A 22,849-nucleotide genomic window follows, 5' to 3' on the forward strand; every position below is an offset into this window, starting at 1 on the left:
ATAGTAATCGCAAACTTACAATTAAATGCAGCATGGAGTTTGCAAGAGGGAAGAACAAAATATTTCCCAGTAATGGCTACTTGGGGACTACGAGAACAGCCTAAAAATATTCAGAGCATGTAAAAACACAAAGCTGTAAAAGATTTTTCTTTTTTAAGTAAAATTAATGGGATGAAGCTAAGCAAAGAAAAAATATAAGTCAGGTGGTATCAGGAGGAATGTCCTGGCACTCCATTAAACTGCAAAATAATCTCCTGATGGAAGCGGTTGGAAGCATCATTAGCCCAAATCATTTAAAGCACGACAAGGCAAAGCAATAAATGGAGCAATGATCTTTGTGGCCACAGAGCACCACACTAAGCAGTTAATGAAATACCCTTGTATTGGTATTTCAGTTGAACTTTTAGAACTGGCATAGTGGTCTATACTTCACCCATACCACATATGTAAATTATATGCTCATTTGGAAAGGAGGAGGCTGGGTTACCTGGAGCAAGAGCAGGAGAACCTGCAAATGCAGGTCTTGCTTCATGCAGAGCCACAGAGCAGCCATGAGGGGCACTTTTAAAGCTTTTGGCAGACATGAAGTATCTCCTTGTCACTTAGTAGCTTCAAGGCCTAGGGACTTCTTTCAGGTGTCACAAAGTCCACTTTCCTCAGATGTGGCTGTCAGGCTTGCTGGAAAAGACAGATTCAGGGGATATCAAGCAGAGACACCAGCTGTTAGATAAGATAATGCTTCTGAATTGTCAGTTGAAAATAATTTCCTACAACATCGCTCAAGAGCCCTGTCTAGTCACTTCAGGTAACTGAAGTGATGAGGTTTCCACTGTTTCTGTTGAAAACAGAAAAGTTGAAACTTTTCTACTCAATACATTCCCTGTAAAGAATTGGTCCTAATAGGGATCCCAAGTTCTCCTTTGCTCAGATTTACTATTCAACCCCCAGTTAAAGTTCTTTATGTGACACAGTTGTCTGATTAACATGGCTGTTATGTAATTGGAGTAACTGAAACAAATGATGCAAAGTGGATAAGGACATCATGCTACCCCATCCATGACAGTCATCTCCTGATGCATCACAGTGTTGCGAGGCCCCTCCCAGAATGACCGTAGGCAAGAACTACCAGAAAGATTTTACGAGAACATCTCTCTCTCTCTGCCACCTCAGCAGCATCTAAGATGCAGATGCATCTCAGCATCTGCTCCATGCTATCAGGTGACAAAGATGTATGAGATAGATAGCAGGCAATTAAAATTCGAACAGTTTATGAGTGGGAATGCTGGTTCAGCTACATAGATCACTTTAGAAAGAAAGTTATTTTTCAAAGGAACAGCAGCACTGTATAGTTAAGCAAACCATAAACTCTAGGGTTACCTTGAGAAGATGGATTGCTGAAATCAGTGTTTTTTAACATTAACCTTTTCCTTCTGGAAAGGTCAGTTCATGCCTCTATTTCACTGAACGTGGGAGCTTAAGTGCTAGAATTAATGCATCTTAGGAGCAACCACCCCAAGAGAGGGCCTGTCAAAGCTGTAGCAACATAAAACAAGGGGATCTGTGTGTTTTTTCAGTCTGCCACACGCAGCTTTTACAGTCACTAGAATAATGCCCTTTTGGAAATCCCTTAGTGATAGCACACTTCATTTGTTCTACATTTAGGTTACCACTTCTCAACTAATATGGGGGCAAAAGGGGCTTTGGTTTTTTTAGCTACAGAAGTAAGCAGAGACATTATGGTACTGCAGAAAAGCTCATGCAGCATCTCCCCACCTTATTCTTACAGCAGCATCCTAGATTTCTGGAGATAAACAAAGTGGTGGCAGATTGGAGGCTTCTATTCCAACATTTTTTCCCAAGTTTTGAAACATATATTCAACCTTGAATAAGCATTTCCTTATACAAATGGCCTACTAGGCAGATAACTCCTTGTTTCCTCATCCAGTGATGGTCTTATTTTATGTCATTAGCTTATTGCTCCTATTAACAGCATCAAAATTTGGCAAATGTCCCCCAGGTTTGCCAGCAATGATGTATTCACAAATCGTGCTCTACAGCCATTACGTTTTTGCACACATAAGAAGCCATACTTTTAAAATGCAGCCTTAGATGATGACTCTTGAAAACTAATTACCCTAGTATAAAATATCCCATCTGATGATGTAAAGAGCCTTTTGGAGAAATGTTCCTCTATAAAGTGTAAGTTAATCTTACAGGCGTACTAGTCACTGAAATCACTAGTTATGAGTTTCCAAGCTTTCAATTACCCCACCCCATTGGACTTTTATGGCTTTCTGACCTCAGCCCTCACTCAGAGACACAAGGCAGCACAAAAAGTTAAAACAGCATGGGATGTGCAGGCTCAGGAGCACACTGATACTGTCACTGTGCCATCCTTCCCTCTGCTGAGGAAAGTGCTTTCACTCTGTTCTCTGCAATATCCCAGATGGGTCCATGAGATTTGTTGATACTGAATATATTTTTTCATCTCTTCTAAAAGGTTAAATCTTTTAAGTTAAAAGAAAAAACCAAACTAACCTTTTAGCAAGCACGTATTACCTTTGCTACTTGTGGACTACATTACCCTTTGAAAAGTGTGCTTAAGAAATCAGTATACTTCTAATACCTCACTCATCTCCTAGATTCTGTAAGGGTCTGTGCTGGTTTTGGCTGGGATAGAGGTAATTTTCTTCATAGTAGCTAGCAAGGGGCTATATTTTGGATTTGTGCTGAAAACAGTGTTGATAACACAGGGATGTTTTCATTACTGCTGAGCAGTCCTGCGCAGAGCCAAGGCCTTTTCTGCTTCTCACCCCACCAGCAAGTAGGCTGGGGAGGGCACAAGAAGTTGGGAGGGGACAAAGCTGGGACAGCTGACCAAAGGGATACTGCAGACCATATAACGTCATGCTCAGTATATAAAGCTGGGGGAAGAAGAAGGAAGGGGGGATGTTCGGAGTGATGGTGTTTGTCTTCCCAAGTCACCATTAGGTGTGATGGTGCCCTGTTTTCCTGGAGATGGCTGAACATCTGCCTGCCGATGGGGAGTGGTGAAGGAATTCCTTGTTTTGCTTTGCTTGTGCGCTTAGCTTTTGCTTTACCTATTAAACTGTCTTTATCTCAACCCATGAGTTTTCTCACTTTTACCCTTCTGATTCTCTCCCCTATCCCACTGTGGAGGGAGTGAGCCAGTGAGTGGCTGTGTGGTGCTTAGTTGCTGGCTGGGGTTAAACCATGACAAGGTGTGTGTAAATCTCAGATCTTTCTACAAGTATCAGAAGCTAGTAGGTGATAAAGAGAGGACACTCCTAACAATAGCAAGCCTATACTCCAAAGTCCTGTTACCTGCAGAAAAAATCCTGGGCTTATTAGACCTACTCGAAAAGGTTGAGGTAAAAGTGACAAAGAGGCTGCTCATCAGGAAGAGCAGGTAATCTGAATTCCGCAGGATTTCTCCCCCAAGGAAGACGCGAAAAGCAGTCTGCGCTCCATCCACAGTGCCCTGCAGACAGACTGAAGAATCTCAGCACGCAAGAGGAAGCTGTCCTGTGAATTGTGACTGCTTCTCATAAGTGGTGACAACAGCAAGAGCTGGATCTTCACCAGTATTTGAAATTACAGCCATGTCTCCCTTTGGATATGAATGTTTAAGAAAATGCCTTCTCACCAGAGGAAAGCCCAGGCAGAGGTAAATGAAAGCCCCAGTCATTTCAGAACAAGTTAAGTTTTCACTTGTTCTGAGAAGCTAAAAAAAGGAATCAGTTAACTAAGAGGGAGATTATGTTCTTCTTTCTTGAATCTAGTTTGCATTATCACACAGACAAATTCTTAAGTCAAGATATTTTAAGGTCAGAATAAGATTAATATACCATCATTAAGATATGATCAAGGTTCTGTCTGAAACTTGGAGGCAAAGTTAGAGCAGAGTTATTTGGGGAAACAGGAGAAAAAATTATAAAAATAAGAACTCAAAATGAGTCAGAGGGCAGAAAGATGACTGACCATGTGTGTTTAAAAATATGCCAACTGCACACAAGGAAAAATTTATTGTGAAAAAAAAACTTTACATGAAGTAGCTGGCAAAATTTTAATAATACTGAGTTGTCACTGGACAAGTAAACTAAATAATTCAGGGCACTTTCACAGCTACTGAACTGAATTTATGAGCCTAGATTGCTGATCTCACATATGGTTCAGGGAAATCTGCACAAGTCCATATCATTATCACCTCGAATTCTAACTCTCTTACAGTTACAGCAGTTTGAGAATGTTCAGTGTGAAAATTAAGTTCCTTACAAAAGCAGAGCTAGTGAGATTCTGGCTTTACACTTGATTCTTCACTTTTCAGTCATTGCTGCTTTTATTTCTAATTATCTCACATTACAGTACCAGCAAAGGAATCCAGAGGCATCTGAAAATCCACCGTGCTGAGCACTGTACAGACAGCTAGAGACAGTCCCTGTCCCAAGCAGCAGGAGAAACAGCAGCAAGCTTCTAAAAGGTAAGAAAATACCCACTGTTTAAGAATGTTTTTCAGGGCTGGAGTGTTGATAGATTATGTATTATATCTACTGGGGCTGCATCATCTTCAATTAACAAGGTTACAGTAAAATGAGTCCTAGTATCACCACTTTGGGGATAACGCAGAGTAAAATCACGGGAAGGGGGGGGGGAAGGCAGCAACGCAATGGCTAACAAACAGCATGCAAGTATTGGAAGATAAGCACAAAATACAAGAGATGATTATCAAATGTCTATAAATATAACCTAGAGAAAAGAAAACTCAAGGGGCCATAGCCTCAATCTATAAATACCTTCAAAATATAAATATAAATGAAGGAAGGGAATTACTCAATCTCAGAAGATGCTAAGACACAGAAGCAAGCTAACAAAGAAAGAGCTGAGACTAAGCTCAGAGTGTATTTCCGAATGCTAAAACCAGTTGGAGTCTGAAAGAGACTGTCAAAGAGGGTATCATCCTGGTAATACTCGAAGATGTATTCGGTGAGGCATTAGTGGGAAGAAATTCAGGCAGGGTGCAATCTTGCAAAGAGTAGAAAGACAAGCTGGCTGACCAAGCAACCTTTCTAGCTCCCACATCTGTCTGGTGTCAGGCATGGCCTGAATGGATTCTCAACCCTTGGGACAGGTGTTTACAACACTCAGGGCTCCTGCAATGCGACAGTAACTTAGTAGCTGGAGAACAAAGAACCGCAGTGGTAACAAAATACACATGCAGTAAGACCTTTTTGAAATCAAAAGACAAACAAAATCCAAATTAACTTGGGGAGTTTATGAGAGTTTTTAGGTCAACTTCACCCCAGAGCATTAAGGCTTTTGTCTTTCCTTTTGTCGAGGGGAACTTTGTCAAGTACTGACATGGCCCATAGCTACTCTCACATGGAGATGCTGTCCTTGAAAACCTTGGCTCCTAGGATGCACAAATCAAAATGCAACATTGCATGTGGGACTGGCAGTCCCCCAAGCCTGCCTGCAGGTTATGTCTGAAGGTAGCTTATTTTGTGCATGTTACTCAGGGATGGGGGATTCTGGGGGTCCAAATATAGCATTTGGTTGGGGGAAGAGTGTAAGTATCCTTTGGGTTTCTGTAAACCTTCCTTAGTACTGACAGTTACAGTATGGTCAGAAGGAAGTTCAGGCTTTGGCCTTGTATGGATAAAACTGCATGCAAGAGCATTGTTAATGCAACAGCCCAAGTTAGGAAATCACATAGTTGTGGTGCTCCATAGTATCTCAGCCTCATTCATTTAAATTTTAATTTCCTGTTTAGATGCAGGGCTAAAAATGCTGGTTAATATACATGCAAAAATTGGCACACTGGTATTACTATAGGACCACTAATTTGTTCCATTTCTTAGGTTTTTTTACATCTCTATTAGCAACTGCAACACTGCAGGAAGAATTGTCACATTCAACACATTTTATTGTCTTGGCTACTGAATCCTGACTAGTGACATTATTTTAGATGTGTTACTGATAAACATTTTTTTTGCAGTGCAAAACAGCAGGCTTGATAGAGAGCAATACAGCAGTTGCCTTCAGTCCTGCCAATTGCCAAGCACTTCAACTTCTAGCATCTTCAGTGATTTCCTGAAGACCAAGTCTCTTTTAAAGGCTTTGGATCCTTTAAACCCCAACTAACTATAAACAGCATAGAAGGAGGAATAATTCTCCCAGTTAAGCCTCCCACAGAGACTGTTCTCTGTGCCAGTGTACAGATGAATAGGTTTTGAATGCTAATTGTAACACTGTGTGTACTCTTCCTGAGCTAATCAGCTCACAGGGTACAGACAAGCAACTTTTATTATCAATTCCATTCCACCACACAAACCATCCTGAAATGCTTTTCTAATAGCTAATTTAGAGACCTCCCGTTGGCTTAGTTCAGGCTGTGGAAGGTTTGTAAACAAGCTGTGTTATTCAGGAGGAATTTGCTCTCCCTCAGTGTCTCTTACTTTCTCTCTCTTGCCTAAAGTATTAGGATCTAATGGAAATAGTTGCCTAAGAGTGGGAAGCAAAGCATGTTAATGCCTACTGGCAAAAGCACACGTTCAATGTCTCAAGAGGTTTCATGTGCGACAGACGAGAAAACTCACTTGCAGACCTAAGTAACAGTGTATCATTTGCTTTATGAAGTAAAAAATAATTGCAAAAAAAAATATTTCCTACTTTTGATAGTGGAGTAGTTTTTACCATTAGAAGTTATATACAAATTTGGTTTTGTCCCTTACTTTGGAATGAGATATTGTATGTATGATCAAAGCTAGCAGATATAAAACCTCTGCTGGGAACTCTGCCAACATGAACTGCAGACAGCATCAACAAGCTGAATTCCAAGAGCTTCCCCACACCTTGTATTGCTGTTTAGATCTGTATTGAATGGGTAAAGAAGTGCTGCTAAAACTGAGTATTCTCCACTGGTACAAGTGACCACAAAAGCAATATGGTGAAGACACTTTCAGACTAGGTATTCTCCGCTTTTATATCCCCAGTAAAAGTACTCCTGATCTGTTCAGAATTCTATTTTGTTAAAAAAAAAAAAAAAGTGCAGTTTCACAGAAAGAAGCCTTCTAATGTTTCTGGCACTGCTCTGTTTTAAATCTTTTGGAAAAGAGAATTCAGACCGACTGTGGAGAAACAGGCTTTCTTTGTAAGCTAAAATGTTGAATAGCTGGTAGCAGTCCTCAGGGAAAAAAACAAAACAAAACAAAACAACAACAAAAAAACCCCAACCAACCACTGGCCCGGTCCCTGTCCCCCCCCCAAAAAAAACCCCCAAACCCAAGAGAGAACTCCTTATTTGACATAAAGGGAGTTTTATAATTTAATAGTATTCTTACTGAAGAACAAAGATTTTAGTGTAGCACAAATGGACTTTCAGATACTCTTTCTAATTGTTCCTTCCTTGCTGAAAGTTCATTTGATCCTATTGTGTCCATATTCCACTGTAACAGGTTGTATACTATTCTGAACTGCACCAGGGAGCTGCTGCTGTTACATACTACAATCTGGTGTGGTAAGCTATTTGTAAGCCATTAAAAATCTACATTGATTTGAAGCATGGGCATACATTCTCCTGCCATGAAATTAAGATGCAGAACAAGGACCTTGTCTTCAGATAAGCCATTCACCAAATCCCCAGTTTATGCTGAAAGCTGAAAGAAGAAAACCACTGAATGATCTGGTCTTTCTTACAGCTCAAAACACATTTATGAAAGTGACTTAATTCTTCAGCCACTCTCTGTAACCTATTTTGTTCAGCACTGGAGCCACATTTTTCAAAGGGCTTAATATCTTCCTCGACCAACTTTTGAAATGGGAAGTGCAGACCAAACTCCCCTTCTGCTGAAGTCGGTAGTAGAATCCCACTTCTTCAGCCAGCAAGTGAATAACTGGCAGCATGAGTACCTCGGGAAATAGTATTCATGTCCCACATAAGTGACCCCTTTGTTTCTTGTCCACATTGACTGTGTATGCCACAGCAGCTTCTTATACATTACAAGCAAAGAGTCTAAAGAGTGTTTTAGAACTGCATGAAAATGGCATCTTGCCTTCGCTTCAGACAAGGACCTCTTACATACGTTTCCTTTGGCTTTTTCTCATTAGCAAGGAGATGAAAATCTCAAGCATCTCATAGCTCATTATTAATACATAGTCATTCTCTGCTGCTCACAAGGGAGATGGAGATACTGACAGCAAGCCCCTGAGACAGCAGCCTGATTATACAACCCCTATACGTACACAGTTCCTAGTGACTGCTTAGTAGAAAGGACCAGTTACAGTTATTACCAATATTTGTTAGGCACCAGTAGTGTTTGTGGTGCTCTACAAGGCAAATGCTGTCCTACTTTATCCTGAAGAGCAATGGATGTCAAAAGAATCTTTTGAAGATGCAGAGAAAGTGACAACTTACAATGTTCCCATTCGTTTTCTTTTTGCTTTCTACTTTTCCTCCTATCATTAAAGGGCCTGTAAATAATAATAGAATGGTGAGGGCAGGCTGGTGACAACGGCTCTGATGAAATGCACTTTGAGGAAGAATTTGAATGAGAAAAAGGAGATACACACAGGCTGGGAGATAACATACCAGCCAGCAAGAGTGAAGAAAAGCAAGTGAACAGAGCACTGGGGTTGGCACTGATGACTATACAAAAGGAACCAAAGTCAGAGATTTGACTTAGTGAAGTGTTATCATGAAGCATTTGATCATGGAAGAGAGAACCAGAAGATTCAGTGAGACAAAAACATGATTTGATTGTCAGGCAGAAGAAGGTGGTTGTAGGAGCTGCACTTCTGACAAACCAGTAGGGAACAATGAGGGTATGTAGAAGGTGGGGAAACGTTAGAGGTTATCATTGAACGATACTGAAGATGAAAGAAAGTAGGATTATTATGGTATTACTTTTATATGCTTAAAGACATGGAACATTAAAATGCATTTAGGACATGAATAGAAGGAGCCACCAGATGGATGAAGGAGGGGAATGAAGTAGTTCAGTCATGCTGGCATACATCACCGGGGAAGGAAACAGATGAGGAAAAGACCAGGAACAAAAGCTATTAGAAGAAAAGAAGGTAAGTTGACAGAAAAAGCTTGTGACAGAGCCTTTCCATCTTCTTCTTGAAGCCAGTAACAGTCGTGACATTTGGAGAAAGAATGGCAACAAGAAGGCTTAGGGAAGGAAATGGAAGTCTCGAAGAAGGACTTGATGGGAGGAGTGGGACTTCTGCTTGAGAAAGACTTGAAAAGGCTCTTGGAAATAATTCAGTACAGTCAGTCTCTCTGGCTCCTGAAATGCCCTTTCAAGACCTTTAGTGGTGGAAGAAGAAGAAGCAAGATGTGACCTGTGGTTCGGTGTATGTCGCTCAAGTACAAAGGAGAGAATTACAAAGTAGAACCTAAAGAATTAACTTGAGCACCTGGGAAAGCAAAAGAAGGAGCAGGTGGTAAGGAGACCTGGAGCTGCAGGGACACTAGACATGTCAATAACTTAGAGGGTATAGCAGAATGGACAAGGGAAGGGGAAGGCACAAGAAGCACTAAAAGAGCAAAGGCTGGTGACCACTGAAAATTTTGACAATGAACAGTCGGATAAGGGACAATTAGGAATTTATATTCAGTTCAGTTTCTCAGCAAAGGAGGACATCTCTGATGTTCAAACACGCTCAGCGTTCTTGGTAAGGAAGAAATGCCACATTGATGCAAGTCTAAATATAAAAAAAGGAAAGGTAGTGAAAACAAAAGCAGCCTACAAAGCTGTATTTACCCAGAGATAAGGCTAAATATAGTGTATTCTGGTATCCTAGCTGAGAAGCTACATGGTTAATCTCTTCCTTTCCATTTTGAAGACTTTGACAAGAGTCAGCACTTGCTCAAAGTAACTAAGCGTCAGTATTAGATGCAATCAAAAGACAAGTTCATGCATTTGTTTAGATTAATTCCTTATTTGATCATGCAAAATGCTTCCTTGAAGTAATCTACAGAGCAGTACTTAGCAGATGCTACCTTGGCTGAAATCAGCAAGTGTGGGATCCAGTAATTATAGTATCTCAGCTACTTCAACCTGTGGTTTCTGGACCCCTGAGGAGACATGGATTACTTCTAAGGAGTCTGCAAAAGCAAGTCTAGAACTAGTAGGTTCAGATTTGCTCTACAGGATCTGTATCTCCAGTGAGAAATTTTAAGGAATCTGTAAATTATAAAGGAATGTCCAACTACGTAGTAGTTTTCAGTTCCTTCCCTCCCCAGGTCATATGGTTGACCTTGAGAAAAATGACAGAAAGGTAATTAAGCACGCAATAGCTTCCCCTCTTCTTGAGTTTTATGAAGATTTTCCTTCTCTCCTTTCCACCCCTAAAGGCAGTCCATACTATTTAGAAAGTGTTTGTTCAGATAAACTAATCTGTGTATAAGATCCTAAGGATGAGATGTATATCTGAGGTCTCTCCATTATTCTAGAAATAGACCACATGCTGTACTTGGACGTAGTGAAGTGACTCAATTTTTAAATAATGGGACTATCACAGTGGAGGATGAAGAAAGGATTTACACTTTACCACCCAAAGTAATGGGCAATTACCCCTTTTTCTTTCCAAAAGTGCTAGTTTTAACAGCATTTATCCTAGTCCTTTATGGAATTCTCTTACTTCAGCAACTCCAAGGTTAGTTTTGACACAGAATGAACTGAAACAGGACAGTGGGATTTGCTTTCAGAAAAGAGGAAGGTTAACTTAATCATACCAATTAATGTTCCAGTACCTCCTTTATTTTCAAATTATTAGTTTGCTTAATAAGAAGGTCAAAGGGAGGTTTGCAGATATATTGTTTCACATCAAAGGATACATTTCAGATCAACCCTACAAGTTACTTTTCTCCACTTACAGTAACCTTCCCTGTTGGTTCCCTGTTCCCTATGGTAACACTCTGCCAAAGACATTCAATACTCATTACTTGCTGCAGTCTTTAATTTGTACCTGCCACCTTCAGAGACCTCAGCTGGCTGGCTATCTCAAAGGATGGATTTTTAACATGGGCTAATAATATGAAAGTCTTTGCAGACGCAGGACTGGACACACTACTTATGTAAGTCCTACCACTTAGGTATATAGAGCTGTATATGTTGCTGTCTAATGCAAGACTGCAGTGCAACTTCACCTATACATGACAAACTCCTCCCTTGTTTGGCTTTTCACTTTTGTTCTTCAGTGGCAGTGTGGGCAACCAACCTGCAATACACAACCTCTGCAAAGGGGGGGGGGGGGGGGAGTCTATTAGTCTTCTGAAAACCATAATAAAACCTAGAGTTTTCATTTGACTGTTAATTTCTACATTGTATTCTGCAACCAAGCAGGAGCTCACTCTTCTTGCTCCAAGCCAAGTAGAAGCCATTAGTTTCTCAGCAGGACATACCTTGAGTTCAGTGCCCCACTATTGAATCTATACAACTGCTAGGGGCCTTGCAGTTTGAGCAAAGTGAGCTTGCACCTGTCTTCAAAACACAAGAGAAATACATGCTTTCTGTCCATGGGCAGAACTACTGTGTCCTTGCTTCTCTGATTATCAGAAAAGGATGTATACTGCTTTTCCTCAGAGCAGTTAGAAAAGGAAAAACAAATACCGGTAAGTTGCATAAAAAAATAATATGCATTTCAAGATTAAGAGTTTGTTAGATCTTTTTATTACGCTATGAAATTTTCCTTTTTATTTCCACAGATAGCATTCTCACTTTATACTCCATACCTATGACAGTCTTTGAACGTAAACTTATTGCTCTTTCTTCTTAAAATACACAGCAATAGGGGACAGCAAATACAGGTGTATAACTTTTTCTGAGGAACATGCAATTTTCTGTATACTCTTAACAAACAAGAGGGATTTCCCCAAATGCCTAACAACCAACACTGGATTGGTTATACATCCTTTAATCATGTAGGGCTCTCTGAATCTGCACTTCTGACCTGAAGGCTATTAAAGAACATTTAAATGAAATATGAATATGTAGGAGCCAAGATCAAGTAGATGGATCAACATTAAAAGGGAAGAAGGGGGTCACATTTGATGTAGTTCACATAAGTTGCCCAAGTATAACTTCAAACAGTATCACCTTTTTTTTTTTTATCATCTACTCACTTAAAAGTAAAAATACAATCCTTCTTTTGATTTTATATGAAAGACAATACATCCATCATATCTTTGTCATGCAGTACAAACCAGCTTTCCAGTGACACTCTGCAGTAACTTATTTCTGCTTTTTCCAATTTAAGAAAATTAAAATGCCACATTTTACTTCTTGTAGGTAAAGGTGCATGAGCTATTGGAAAGTCAGAGAAGTCTGTTGGCAGGTGTATAAAGTTCTAAAAGTCTTTGCCTATGTTTAAGATGTCCACCGTCTTCTACAGATAATGCCAAGACCTTGTAAGAGGACTCTCTACTGTTCTTGTGTTCAGGGATTACTCAGAGCTTTTTCTTCTCCACAGAGGGCACTGCAAGCAACAGCAAAGCACAGCATCTTTGAAAAAGGATGCTCCTTAGAGTCAAATGCAGAGAATGTTCTGTCTGGATGACAATTGTGCTGCCATTTTCAAAGTCAGAAAAAAACTCATATACTTCCTCCAAGATTTCAGTTTCTGCCCTTGGAATCTAACCAGCATACTCTGTAATAGGGATGACTATTGGCAGCATGTGGGCTGCATCTGTGTCCTGGGATTAAGGTGGTCAGTAAGGCATCCAAATAGAGGAGACTGCTGTGTACAGCTGGTTACAGATCTAGTTTAGGTCTAGCAGGATTTGTTTCGATATAGCTGTACTGATCTGACTGCTAAATGTCTACCCAACTACAGCAAATGTTGCATCAGAGCTCTATAACACAGAAAAATCTTTTGGAAAACAAACAAAATAAAAAATCAATTTAAGTAAATCTGAGGGCTTCAGACACTTGCCTGTAAGTTGACTGCAAGCAACAAAGCAGTCAGATGCACCTCCCAACAGAATAAGTCTGTGGAATCAAAGGTATCTTCTTGATACCAATACAGCATGGGCCAACCAAAGGTGACACACAGCTGGATTTGCTAGTCACTAACAAGGAAGAACTAGCTGGAGATATGGTAATCAATAGTAGCTTTGGCAGTAATGGCCATGGAATAGTGAAGTTGAAGATCTTGACAGGTGTGAGGAAGGACAGTAGCAGAGCACTCAGGTGGACCTCAGGTGAGCAGACTTCAGTTTATTCAGAGGACTGTGAGTGGGTTCCCACGGGAGGTAGCTCTGAAGGACCAAGGACCTCTGGGAAGCTGGCAGGTCTTCAAGGACAGCATTGTCCAAGTGAAAGAATGATCCACCATGATATTCAGAAAGACAAGTAGATGCTTCATGAGACTCTCTTGGCTAAGCAGGGGACTTCAGATAAAGCTTCAGCGTGAAAAGGCAGTATACAGGAGGTGGAAGCAGGGACAGGCTATAAAGAATGAATATAGAAATATTTTCTGGGCATACAGAGACAAAGCTAGGAAAGCAAAAGCTTACCAAAAGTTGACACCCGGAGCGGGTATCAAGGGCAACAAGAGCCCTTAGTACGAAAAGGACAAACAGGGAAACTGTGGCAGCATTGTTACATGGGGTGCGTGACAGTAGGCACAGATATGGCTGAATTACTCAATGTCATCTTTGCCTCAGTCCTCACAAATAAGATTTCCCAGGCTTCTCTGTTTAGAAGAAAGGGTTCAATAATAAGAACTACCAGCAGAAAATGAGGATTACTTGTGAGAACTTGACCTGTAGAAGACCATAGTACATGGCAGGCTACATCCATGGGTGGTCATGAAACGGCTAAAATGCTGGCAGGGCTACTCTCAGTCATCTTTGAAAGGTGATGGAAATCAGGGGAGAGCCCAGATGGCTGGATAAAGGCAAATGATGCATCTCTCTTCAGAAGAGGCCAAAAGAAGAATCCAGAGAACAACCAGCCAGTCAACCTCATTTTGCTGCCTGGGAAAATCATGAAACAAGTCCTCTTGAAACACATTTCTGGGTACAACAGGGAGAAGTGATTAGGAACAGTCTGGATTGAACAAGAGTAAGTCATGTCTGACCAACGTGATTGCCATCTGTGCTGCAATGACTGGATCTGTGGACAAACAGGAGAGCAATGGCTGACATTTACCTCAACTTTAGCAAGGCATTGTCTCCTACAGTATATTCTTGCAGGATGTTATGGTCTGGATGGGTGAACAACAACATAGGTAAATAACTGGTTGGATGATTAGGCTCAGAGGATAGTGATTAATGGGTCATACACTACCCAGAGGCTGGTGGCTAGTGCAGTACCGCAAGTGTCAATCCTGGGACCTATTCTGACTGACATCTTTATAAATGACCTAGAGGAGGTGATGGAAAGCACACTGACAAGTTTGCAGATAACACCAAACTTGGCAGGGGAGGGGAGGAGGATGGTCCTCCCTTGAGGGCAGACCTGCCATTCACAGGAGCCTACACAGACGGAGGAATGAATGGGCTGACAACAACCTTATGAAATTCAAGAAGTACAAATCCAAAGTCCTTCCCCTGGGAAGGAAGAGACCCAGCATCAAGATAGAGCAGGAACTGACTGTCTGGGAAGCAGTTCTGATGAGAAGAACCTGGGGGTTGTGATGAGTAATGAGCTGGACATGACCCAGCTGCATGCTTGGCAGCAAGGAAGGCCAACAGCATCCCCTCAATACAGGAAAGACATTGATAACCTGGAGCAAGTTCAGTGGAGAGCCACCAAGATTGTTGGGGGCTGGAACTCTTGCCCTATGAGGAGAGGCTGAGAGATCAGGTCTTGTTCAGCCTGGAGAAGGTATGACTTCAGGGGGAACATAACAGCAGCCTGCTAGTACCTGCAAGGGGGTTATCAAGAAGATGAAGCCAGGCTTTTCACAGTGGTGCATGGTGGGAGGGCAAGAGGCAATGGGCATAAATTGAAACAAGAAAGGTTCAGACTGGCTATAAGGAGAAGCTTTCTTCCTCATGAGGACAGTCAAACAGGGGAACACATTGCTCACAGAGGCTGTGCAGTCTCCAGCCTTGGAGATTTCCAACACCCAACTGGTTAAAACCCTGAGCAACCTGGTCTGATCCCATAGCTGGCCCTGCTTTGAGCAGGAGGTTGGACTAGAGACCTCCTGTATTATCATATGATTGTCTGAACATGACAACCAGTCTAGCCTCATGCAGCATCATGAATCCTGAAGAATGCTGTGACTTCTTTCTTTCCATTGTCTTTTTAGATAATGAGAACACTTTGATAGGACTTGCATGAAAATGAAAGGAAGAATCCAGATCTCAGTATCTGATGCCATCCTATTCCCTTTAGAGCCATACAGCCAACTAGTGTCCCAGACATGCAGCTTGCTAGATGTAAAGGGAAATGTGAAGTTAAGCATTCCCAACAAAACAAAAACCATCTGCTGTATCTACAAAGAAGGCAAAACAAATAATCTGCAGCTTTTTATTGCAGTGGTATTAATACTTTCATTTCCACTTGCAATAAAGTTGCTAATATCAGCAAAATGTATTCTATATTATAAGACTATGCAAATATCTGTATAAATCAAGTGTAGCACTTGGATTCCTGGCAGCTGGCCAGTATAGCCCTCTGTGTAAACAAGTTTGGCTATTTCTATATTAACCACTCATAGTTATGCCTCTCTCCTGTACCATCAAGCTAGAAGATTACTCTTCACTGTTATGTTTCTCTGTGTGGGACAAAGTCTAGCAATGGAGCTGCATTTACAGGCAATAGAATATGTAAATGATGTGCACTGCAATTAAACAAATGTCCATTCTTCTGAGCAAGGTCCATTTAGGAATGCCCTGCTGGCTTTAGAAAAAGATTGTAGTTCATAGGTTCCCGACTGAAACAATAAACAAACCGTGTGAGTGGTAAATTTAGCTGAAGGAACAAACACAGAAGATTTGTTCAGTGACATAAATTAGGACTTAGAATTATCTCAACAGTTTACATAACATTTGCTGTGCATGAATCCATTGCCTGTGGTGTTTAATATTGCATGTCTGATATGGCAGATCCAGTGCAATTTTACAGTGAAGCAAGGACACAACAGATGACAACTCTCCACAAAGCAAGAAAAGTGATAGCTGTATTCACGTATTGCAGATGTAGTGAAATAGATCTGGGTTTAGTAATAATTTATTTATCTGCATGTGGGATTGTTTTGTCTGTTTTACTGATTTTGGTTTGGGGTTTTTATCTGGTTTTGGTTTTGTACATAGGTCACTATTGCCTAAGTAAGAACCTAATATTTGTAATGTACTGAGTGCACCACTTAATGTTTTGGAGCCCAGTGCCAATTGCTTTTTTTAACACAGCTATAGTAACAACGAACAATTTGAGACACTGATACTGTTCAAATCAAAATAAGAAAGATGATAACCTGGAAGAAAAAAGGGGAATGCAAAAATGTGTGTTTTGTCCATGTAATTTTAACTCTCTGCATTTGTTATGACAGATTTTAAATACTTGAATTGAGGAACCTAAACATAGCCCATCACCCTACACAGAAATCTGTGATTAGAAAAGAGCCTTGCCAGAGAGCACTTCAGAGCTTTCATACCACCCTGCTATACCTTTGCCCAGAGGACTCAAGGAAGCACTTCAGCAAGCAAAAGACTTGCAAAGGGTGCCCATTGATGATAGGCACATTACAGATATAATTCTTGTTCTATGCAGTCATCAAAAACCATTTCAAGTGCTGAGATCTATAGTTCTGCTTTCTGCTATGTTTAGTGCCATCAGCAAAACCCACCACCAAAAAAGTAGAAAACAAAACCCCAAACTAAACAACTGCCCCCACAGGATCAGGGTCAAGAACTTTCTTGTTGCCAAGTAGCAACTTTGTCCTGACTGCAGGGTAGCAGGGAAAAAAAATAAAAGCTCTATATGCAATCCATCCATCTAATGCATAGAAGGAGATATGACTCCTGAAGTCCCAGAAGGTGGTGATATGGCATATAGGCATGTACTGGCCCCTTTGAGCATTGCTTGCCATCAGTGATAACGGGGCTATTTAAACACATTCTGTTGAAGAAATAAACAGCATTTTCTACTCAAGTGCCTGAGCAGCAAGCAGCCAGTCATATTAATGCTGAAGGAAGAAGTCTAAGGTTTAATTTCCAGGAAGGTTGTCTGTATAACAGCAGCTATGTCAGAGGAGCAATATCTAGTTTACCCAACAAAATATCCTTGAACTATTAAGCTGCAGGCAAATACTGCAAATCAAAATTAATTACAAGTGTGTCTTGGCTGCATAGAGACAGAAATGCTGCAGCCCAGTAGAGAAGGAAGAAAAGCCAACCAGGGCACTGGTGAACATTTAACAGGAGTTTATATTTTGAAATGCATGGAGTACATCACTGGGAAGGACAGCATCTAGCAGCTTTCCCCTTAATTTGTGGTACTTTTGTCACCGAGACCAAAATAAATGTTTCACTTCTGTATATTTTTTTTTAATATAAAACTATAGGGCATTTTCATAGGTGAGGATGACAACTACCTTTTTTGCTTTACCCACCTTATTCCAGGCTACAAATAGATTCATCTTGCCATTGTGAATATCCTTTGCCCTCCTCCCACCCCCAACTGTTTATTCAACCATGACAACATTTTGGGTTAGGATTATCAAATGGCTGGGATAAATTTCACTGTGCTTTAACTTGGCACAGCCTTTTCAGTGAAAGCATTTGCTGTTACAGACCCTGATGATGGCACCCATAGGTACAATACCCTATTCCAGAAGATCTGTGTTAAACATTATGAATTCCAAAATAGTTACCTCCTCTGGAACAAAATCATTAAGCTGAGTAGCCTGACTTAATTAGACTTAAATGTCACCAGTGATTCACTCTGTTTTAATAAACTCATCTGTTTTCATGTCACTTCTGCAATTTATGCCATAAAAAGCCAGTCATGTTGTTCCAATGTCTCAGGAGCACAGTTAGAAACTATCTGAAAAGCTTTCAGGGCTACCTTCTCAAAGGTTTCACACCACTGTAACAGATGCAAACAGTGCCTATGAAGGTAATGCCTTTTCAGGCAAAGGCATCACAGAAAGCTTTGTGGCTACTAGAAAATTTAGAGCAACAATATAAAAAATCATGCACAAGTACATTAGAGGAGGAGCTCTGTTGAGAAATTTGTTTGCTAGAGGTCTGAAAGTGAGTAGAATGAGAAGCAGAAAACATAAGGAAATGGGTGTTTATGAGAAAACTATTTCAAAATGGTAAGTCTCAAAATTTGCCTGGTAGCTTAGCAGGTTCACTGTCTTCCCTAATTCTTTTGGAAAGAAGTGCCAGATGTATGGGTCAGAGCCAAAGAACAGGCTTTCTTCAACATATACACTCTGACCTTTCATTATACCTGGACATTAAAGTTGCCTCAAGAAATCTGTGTAAAAATATTACATCCATTCAGTCTACTGACAATTTTAAAGTCAATATATGACTTACCAATCTACTCCAAGTACACTTTTACACATGGGAGGGCAGGAAAGGACCTGTGGTAAGGATCTCACTTCTGTGCATCGAACTGAGTAGTGCACAGATACCATCCTAAAAGGAATTTAAGCACTCTGCAGTGGAACTGCATTGCATAACCTTCAATGCACAAACCCTAGTAACATTCTCTTGAGCTCTTTAAAGATATTCCCCTTTGACGATGGGAAGGGGCCAGAATATATATAAACAACTACAGGTTACCTAAATTTCATCAGGTTGGTACTTACCACTGTGATGCATCCAGTCTAGGAACAGAGTTTGCTGGATGGGAAGCCTGCCCCAATCTACTTCAAAGCACAGTTGGGAGTAAACAGGTATGCTAATGAAGAAATTACATATACTACTCATTTACCAGCTCCCGGAGGAGTCTTAATAGCAGAAATTGATTACACATGCAGCAGCAAGAAGGTCCTATACCTGATTAAACACATTTGTGGGTTCAGCACTCCTTTCTGTGCTAGAAGCAAACAGGACAGGCAATATACAGCCAAAATTAAATGTAATGCATCTCCTGGTCAGATTAACAGGACCAAATGCTCACCTTAGTTGGAGGTATTTCTAATTAGAGACTGAAAGACACTACTTGATATCATCTGCGATTAAAGAAAAAAAAAGCCAATTAAATGAGCATACAAATACCCTAGGTATATTATGTTTGTATGTTCTTTTTCTTCTACAAATACCGAATAGATTTGTGTGCATGCATTAGTGATGATTGGATATTGCTGAAACTGTGTTTGCTTTCCATTTTGTTTAAAGCAGCTCCACTGGAACCAGGTTTGTTTATTTACCTGGTGTTTGACAAATGGTCTCTGACACTCAGTTATCAGGGATTCATGCTCACATCTCTTATTGGAAACTCCGTTCTCCTAATTGTTGCTGTAAGCAGGACAACACAAAAGGTGATTTTGCCTCCAGGCTATTTCAGCTGGGTCTGGTATTGGCCATGTTTTATTACAACCTGTAAGACTGGGACCTCTTTGATTGTCCTTCCTAAGACTTATGATTTCTTTTTCTTTTTCTTTTTTTTTTTCCACTTTCACATACACTCACATACACAGGGTACATTTAAAGGAATATGTTGATCTTAATGACCTCTCAAAATTTATCCTGGGGCTAATCAGAGGCTTGCTGTGTTGTGCTGGCTAAATCTATCATGGTACTGAATAATTCACAGCCTGCCTTAAAGGCTCCAGACTAGGTGATTTACCCCATATTAATGTGATGCTTTTGCATTTTAATAGGTTTATGTTAATGTTTTACAAAATGATAAAGCATGCTTCTGAACTCTCCAGCGACAAGGGATGATGGTATGAACCACATAATTCTAGCAAAGGACAGCCAATAACATCAGATTTATGAGTGGTGCTACAGCATCTGTCGTAACTTAGGCCAAACCAAACCATTTTGTTAAGTCTTACCCCTATTCTGATTGCACAAGTGGCTTTTCCCAACCTGTCTGACACTTTAATGAAAGTAGTCAGGCATAAGAGAAAAGGTAGGGCACTCCGAAAGCAGAGCTAAGCTTTCCAAAACTGTTTTAGTGCAGAGGTTTTATATCCCTTTGAGAAAAGGCCTAGAAGAGAACAAAAGAGATTTCATCACTCTGAGGTTGGAATTTCAGAGAGCAGTGCTCATGAGTGGGGTCATATTTTTCCATTTGAAAAGGAGACAGCCTGTCAGCAGAGTTCAATGTGTTAGGCATATGTTGGGTGTTGAGAATCGTAAAATGCAGGCCAGGCGACATGAACACTCATATCCCTTCCCTCCAGCTGTACTGCACCTTTGTATCTCAGCTACGAAACGGATCACACGTGTGCTTTTACTAGCCTCTCAAGAGAGCAAGTTAATGGCATTTATATCTTAAAATCTGCTTGTGTGCTTGCTATGAGAAGGGAGTCAGGGGGAAGCGACAATGTCTCTTCAATATCTGGTTTGTATGCTTCAATGGTAATGGTGTCCTTGTACCTACACAGGATGCAAACAAATAGGCAAATACTTCAGCCCTGGACCTTCCAGCAAATGGCAAGGTGACAAATGAACTTCAGTTCTGCTAAATGCAGCCTAATACATACAGGAGAGAGCAGGAAGCTGAACTTCTTACCCATCTGATGTTGGTCAACTCAAACTTTTGAGAATGGGACTTGCTGACAGTTTGCACGTAAGGCAGTGGCTCTCCATCTTCATACAAGGAAAGGCTGGAGGAGAGGAAAAAAAAAAGACAAAGATATGGGAATAGGGAATGGACAACAGTACAGAAACATAACATAAAACAGCGTGAGGCATTATCTGGACTGCAGTCTGAAGTACCATTTCCTATCGCTGACAGGCAACATGATTGCATTTACTGATTTCAAAAAATAATTTTTGTTCCAAAAGGCAATCCCTCCCCCACTTTTATTTTCCTCACATGATTTTGTGTTTCATAATTCTTCCAACAGGGAGAAGAGGGCAGCATTTAACAGAGTAAGCCATTCTAGAAATGCTAAGATCTTGAATGCTCAGATGCTCACCTAGCAAACAGAAAATTCAGTTTTAGCTTGTGTTTCCTGGCTTGCAGCAGATACCCAAGCCTTCATTTCACATACTCCAACCCAGTTCTTCAAATGCCAAGGTATAGAAGCCACCTCTAGCATAATGAGTATGCAATGCACTATGGAACATCTGCTGTTGGTTTTTAAATGGACTGCAAGCAATTATGGAACTCATGCAGGGTATAAGAGACCCAGGTTTTCATTCAGTGTTGATTCAGATAACCATGGCTTACTGTCTGTTTCGGGGTGGGGCTGCTTGTTTACATAAAATTCAGTCTGCAGCTGAGAGATTTTCATGACAGCTGGAATGTTTTGTTAAGACACGTCAACGTTAACAGCAGCAGCAAAAATGTCCACTAGTTCTTCTGGACACTTCTAAAAAGATATTACAGAATCATTTTTCACACCACATGCAACTGAACTGCAGAGAGCATGGAACCAACGATATTAAAAGTGACTGAACATTTAAAAGGATAACAATACCATCTGGAATTTAAATGACTGCTATTAATACACAAGGTGGAAGAAACACTAAACTGCATGCTTGAGAATTTAAGCCAATCTTTGCTACTAGGTATTAGAAGGAGATCTATTGCACATTATCCTATCACTGCCTAATTTAGGGTCTCACGAATCTGCATTGGAGCATCTGGTGCAGTCAGACAGGAAAATGAAGTATGAAGCCATGTTAGTATTTATGTTCTTCTATATCTATAGCATGTGCAAAGCTTAAGCTATGCACCTTCAGAACTTCAGAGAATTAAGTCATGCGTGTGGGTAACTGAGAATGTTGTTACATACATGCCTGAGGTTAAAAGTCTACATTTGAAAATATTGACCATAATATACATCTATCACTGTAATCAAGTGCCCATAGGACCATTCAGGTATCATTCAGCTAACAGCCTCATTAGAGGTGCTACTCCATCTCCCAGGCCCTGAGGAGGATCCATTCTGTGTCCAACATTCCTGACGGATGTTGTCTAACCAATTCTTTAAAACTTCCAAAACAAGCCATTCCATAACAACGTTAGGCAGTCTATTTACAGTGCTTCATACACTTTAGTGCTGGAAACTTTTTCCACTGCCCAGTTTACATCTCTCTGGCTCTAATTTAAGTCTATCAGTTATATTCATAAAAGATATGGAGAGCAGATTATATCCTTCCTCTCTGCAGCAGCCTTTATGTCTCTCCTCCTCTCCTCTCCTCTCCTCTCCTCTCCTCTCCTCTCCTCTCCTCTCCTCTCCTCTCCTCTTTCAACATTTCTCCAAGGTTATGTTTTCAAACTTCTCATTATCCTTACTGTTCTTCACCGGACTGACTTCAATTTGTCCATCTATCAGAAGAGTTTTGGTCAAATTTGATACAGTACTCCAGCTTAGATCTAATGAATGTTGAGTAGATCAGAAAGAGAGGCTGATGTGCCTTCCAAGGCAGGCTCCTGTCTTACACTGTATTAGAGCATCTTCCTTTTTTGCAACTGTTGCCTTATCTTGAGCATGTGGTCTACTAGATCTGCCAGGTCCTTTTCTGCAGAGCTCGTACTAACAACCAGCTCTGTTCTGTGCTTATGTAGCTGATTCTTCTTGTAAGAGTAGAACCTTTCCTTGATCTTACTCAGCTGCATCCCACTTTTTCAAGTCACTCTGTTTTGTCATGATCTTTCCAAATCCTCATCTTCTCTCTGATTTCTCTGTAGTCCCTCTTAGTGCTGTGTTATCTGCAAATGGAATAAATACA

The 22,849-nt window shown here is 40.6% G+C and overlaps 1 long non-coding RNA gene across 1 annotated transcript in view; it reads right to left on the minus strand.

The window, feature by feature from the left end:
• Window positions 1–221: 221 nt before the first annotated feature.
• LOC138690331 (uncharacterized) overlaps window positions 222–22,849 on the minus strand; it is a 76,240-nt gene continuing 53,612 nt past the window's right edge. Inside the window, exons 4-5 of the long non-coding RNA XR_011329169.1 lie at window positions 20,679–20,772; window positions 222–678 (exon numbers count right to left, since the gene is read on the minus strand). This is a non-coding gene — a long non-coding RNA (uncharacterized lncRNA). The remainder of the gene's footprint in view (window positions 679–20,678; window positions 20,773–22,849) is intronic.

Source organism: Haliaeetus albicilla, chromosome 21 (genome assembly GCF_947461875.1).
Source record: "Haliaeetus albicilla chromosome 21, bHalAlb1.1, whole genome shotgun sequence".
NCBI lineage: Eukaryota > Metazoa > Chordata > Aves > Accipitriformes > Accipitridae > Haliaeetus > Haliaeetus albicilla.